The sequence below is a fragment of the Orycteropus afer genome, unplaced genomic scaffold (assembly GCF_000298275.1).
Source record: "Orycteropus afer afer isolate SDZICR_OR568_19922 unplaced genomic scaffold, OryAfe1.0 scaffold00511, whole genome shotgun sequence".
Lineage (NCBI taxonomy): Eukaryota > Metazoa > Chordata > Mammalia > Tubulidentata > Orycteropodidae > Orycteropus > Orycteropus afer.
In genome coordinates, this window is record NW_006922098.1 from 851,375 (window position 1) to 856,584 (window position 5,210).

Below are 5,210 nucleotides of genomic sequence, written 5' to 3' on the forward strand. Positions count from 1 at the left end.
ATCAATTTCAGAGATAAGTCCCTTGTCAGATAGGTCATTGCTGAATATTGTTTCTCAATCTGTAGGTTCTCTTTTAAGTCTTCTGGAGAAGTCTTTGGAAGCACATAAAAAAATTAATTTTTGGAAGGTAACATTTATCTATTTTATCTTCTGCTGTTTGGGCATTTAGGATTATGCTTGTAGTCTATTTATGCCATGTATGAGAGCCCCTAAATTTGTCCCAGGGTTTTCTTTGAGGAACTTATTAGCTTTAGCTTTCATATTTAAGTCTTTGATGCATCTGGAGTTAGTTTTTGTTTATGGTGTGAGGTACAGATCTTGTTTCAATTTTCAGCAAATGGATATCCAGTTTTGCCAGCACCATTTGTTTAACAGACAATCTCTTCCCCATGTAATGGATTTCAGCCATTTGTCAGAGATCAGCTGACCATAGGTTGATGGATCTATTTCTGGGTTCTCAATAGGCACTATGCCACCAGAACTCCTTTTGTTCTATGTGTTTGTAATTGTACCAATACACTAATACCAGGTTGTTTTGACTACTGTGGCTCTATAGTTGATTTTAAGATCTGAGAGTAGAAGACCTCCTACTTTGTTGTTCTTTTCAATAGTGCTTTGCTTATTCCAGGTATCTTTCCTTTCCAAATAAAATTGGTTATTGTTTTTTCCATATCCTTAAAGAATGTTGATGGGATTGGGATTAGAGTTTTATTGAATGTATAGATGTATAGATTGAATATACAAGAGCTCTGGTAGCATAGTGCCTAAGGCACTTTACTGCTAACCAGAAGGATGGCAGTTCAAACCCACCAGCCACTCCTCGGAAGGGAGATTGGGCAATCTACTTCTATAGTGATACTGCCTCAGAAACCCAAGGAGGGGTCGCTATGAGTCAGGTCCGACTCGATGCCAACCAACCAACCAACCATAGATTGCTTTGGGAAGAATTGACATTTTCACAATGTTCAATCTTCCTATCCACAAGCATGGTATGTTTTTCCATTTATATAGATCTCTTATGGTTTCTTGAATTAGTTTTTTATAGTTCTTTGTACAGGTCTTTTGTGCCCCTGGTAAGATTTATTCCCAAGTATTTTATTTATTTATTTTTGGTGGCATAGTGCCTAACGCATTTGACAGCTAACCAGAAAGCTGATGATTCAATCCCACCAGCCACTCCTTGGAAGGAAGGTTTGAAAATCTACTTCTGTAGTGATACCCCCTTAGAAACCCAAGGAGTTGGATCAGACACCATAGCATTGCATTGTGTTGCATTTTTTTTTTTTTATTGTAAATGGTATTGATTTCCTTACTTCTTTTTCAGCAATCTCTTTGCTAGTGTAGAGGAATCCAACTGATATTTGTATGTTGATCCTACCACTATGCTACATCTCTCAATTAGTTCCAGTAGTTTCTTTGCTGACTCTCCTGCGTTTTCCAGGTATAGGATCTTATCATCTGCAAACAGAAATAGTTTTACTTATTCCTTACCAATTTGGATGCCTTTGATTTCCCTTTCTTTTCTTATTGCCTTGTCTAGGACTTCCAATACAATGTCGATTAGAAGTGGTGATAGAGGGCATCCTTGTCTGGTTCCTGTTTGGAAGGGGAATGATTTCAGTCTCCCTCCATTGAGGATAATGTTGGCTGTTGGTTTTGTATGTTTGGCCTTTATAATGTTGAGGAAGGTCCCTTCTATTCCTATTCTGCTGAGAGTTTTTTTCAAGAATGGGTGTTGGATTTTATCAAATGTCTTTTCTGCATCAGTTGATACAACCATGTGTTTATTTTTCTTTGTTTTGTTTATGTGATGCATGATTTTGATTATTTTTTTGATGTTGAACCATCCTTGCATACCTGGCATTAACTCCACTTGGTCATAATGTACTATTTTTTTTTTGATAAGTTGTTTAAGTCTATTGGCTAATATTTTGTTGAAAATTTCTGCATCTATATCATAAGGGATATTGGTCTGTAGTTTTCCTTTTGAGTGATGTCTTTGCCTGGTTTTGGTATCAAGGTTATGCTTGCTTCATAAAGTGAATTTAGGAGAATTCCATCATTTTCTATGTTCTGGCATAGTTTGAATGGAATTGGTGTCACTTCTTCTCTGAACATTTGGTAGAATCCTCCAGTGAAACCATCTTGGCCAGGGCTTTTTGATGTTGGTAATTTTTTTATGACCTCTTTAATTTCTTCTTTTATTATGGGTCTGTTCCACTTTTCCACCTCAGTCTGTGTTATCTTAGGTAAGTAGCACATCTCTAGAAATCTGTCAATTTCTTCTAGATTTTCTAATTTGTTGAAGTACAGTTCTTCATAGTATCCTGATATTATCCTGTTTATTTCAGTTGGATCTGTTGTGATGTTGCCCGATTTATTTCTTATTCATATTACTTGTAGTCTCTCCTACTTTTCCTTTGTTAAATTTGCCAGAGGTTTGTCAATTTTATTAATCTTTTCAAAAAACCAGGATCTAGTTTTGATTTTTTTCTATTGTGTTTCAAAATTTTCTTTTTCATTTATTTGTGCTTTAATCTTTATTTCCTTTCTTCTAGTGACTGTAGGATTTTTGCTGCTCTTTTTCCAATTGTTGGAGATGTGGTGTTAAGGTGTTGATTTTGGCTTTTTTTTTTTTTTAATGTGTGCATTTATTACTAAAAATTGGCCTCTGATCACTGCTTTTGCTATGTCCCAGAGATTATGGTATGTTATGTTTTCCTTCTCATTTGATTCGAGGAAATTTTTAATTTCATTTTTAATTTATTCTGTTACCCAGTCATTTTAAGGAGGTTTTTATTTAGTTTCTTTGTGTTTGCTCTTTTTCTGTTGATCTTCCTGTTTCTAATTTTATAGCATTTTGATCAGAGAAGATGCTTTGTAGTATTTCAAAGTTTTTAAATTTATTAAGGCTTCATTTGTGGCTTAACATATGGTCTGTCATGGAGAATGTTCCATGTGCACTGGAAAAGAATGAATATTGTGCTGTTGTTGGATGAAGTGCTCTGTAGATGTCTGTAAGGTCAAATTAGTGGATTGTGCTTTTTAGTTCTGCATCTTTTTTGAGCTTCTTTCTAGTTGTTTTATCTTTCTTTGAAAATGGTACATTAAAATCTCCTACTTTGACTGTGCAGTCATCTAGTTGTCTTTTCAATTCTGTTAAAGTCTGATTTATGTATTTTGGGGCTCTTTCATTGGGTCTATAGATATTTATTATGATTAGATCTTCTTGTTCAATTGATCCTTTAATCATTATATAATGGCCTTCCTTGTCTGTCATGGTGGTTTTTGTCTTAACATCAATTTTATCAGAAATTAATATTGCCACTCTTGCTGTTTTTTGTTTGTCATTTGCTTAATATATATTTTTCCAACCTTTGAATTTTAGTGTATTTTTGTCTTTTTCTCTAAGATGTATCTCTTGTAGACAGCATATTGATGGGCTATTCTTTCTTATCCAATCTGCAATGATCCATCTTTTGAAAGGTGCATTTAATCCATTTACAGTCAGTGTAATTATTGACAAGTATGAATTTGTTGCTGTCATTTTGTTATGTATTTTTTTCATGATGTTCTTAATTTCTTTGTTCCATACCATTTTCTGTGCTGAGCTCATTTTGTTTATGAATCATGTTATTACTTCTTTTGTTGCTATTGTTTTAGCGTTTGCTAAATATTTGTGCTTGTCCTCTTTTTTATTGTAATGTGAAGGCTTATCATTTTCCTTTGAGATTACCCTGTGATTTATAATTTTCTCCCTGAGCTTAGAACAGTCCATTCTATCGTGCAATTCTCTTGACTTCCTCACCATTTAGAATTCTGGAACTATACTATTTTTTCCCTCCTTTTGGTTGATAGTTGTCTTTATTTGCCAATTGATATCTCTGGTTCCCTCTTTACAACCTTGTAAGCTTGTTTTACTTTGGATACTTCCATAACTGGGTTGGTTTCTTGGTTAGGTCATCATGTGTGTTAATAGTTGGTTGTTGTTTGCTGCTGTTGGTTCTCTGTCCAAAGGACTCCCTTTAGTATCTCTTTTAAGGTTAGTCTGGGTTTAAAAAATTCCCTTAACTTCTGGTTATCTGAAAATCTCCTAATTTCACCATCATATTTGAGGGCCACGTTCACTGGATATATAATTCTTCATTAGAAATATTTCTCTTTTTGGGTTTTATATATACCATCCCATTGCCTCATTGCCTGCATGGTTTCTGCTGAGAAATCAGAGCTTAGCCTTATTGGTTGCCCTTTGAAGGTAACTTTTCATTTTTCCCATGCTGCTTTCAGGATTATTTCTTTGTATTTTGTTTTGGTGAGTTTTATTATAATATGTCTTGGTGATCTTCTTTTGGAGGGTACCCTGTTTGGTGCTCATTAAACTTCCTGAATGGATGTATTCTCATCTTTCATCATATCAGGGAAATTATCTTCCAACAAATCGTCCACTATTTTCTGTGTGGTTTTATCTTTCTCTTCTTGTTCTGGAATTCCAATTACACGTAGGTTATTCCTTATTATGGTATCCCATGTAAATCTTAGGCTTTCTTCATTTTGTTTTGATCATTTTTTCTGATTGACCCCTTTCTAAAGAAGTATTGAGGTATTTGTCTTCAATCCCACTAATTCAGTTTAACATTGATTCAACTCTACTTCTTTGCTCATTCAAAATCTTATCTATTTCTGAAAATTTAGTATGAATCTTCTGGATTACTATCTGTAGATTTTGTATCATTTTTAATTTTTCATTTATTTAGTCATTTTGTTCTTGTATTGTCTTCTGAATTTGTTCCACAGTTTTGTCTGTGTTTTCCTTATTTTTGCCAGAGTTTTCCTTTATCTGTCTCTCAGATTGAAGACATCTAAATATATGTATTTTTTAATTCCTTATCAAGGAGTTACAGTGCTGCCTCTTCCTCAGGCATGAGTTATGAGTGTATATCCTGGTCCCTTGTTTCTTCTGCTTTATCTTGCTTCTTTGTGTGGACTGTGATGGTCTCTTGTCTCTGAGATATTGTGACATTGTTGTTGTTGTTGTTAAGTGCCATTGAGTCATTTCCGACTCATAGCTACCCCATGCACAGCAGAACGAAACACTGCCCGATCCCGTGCCAGCCCCACAATCCCTGCTGTACTTGAGCCCATCATCGCAGCCACCGTATCAATCCATCTCATTGAAGGCCTCCCCCTCTTTTGCCGACCCTCCACCCTAC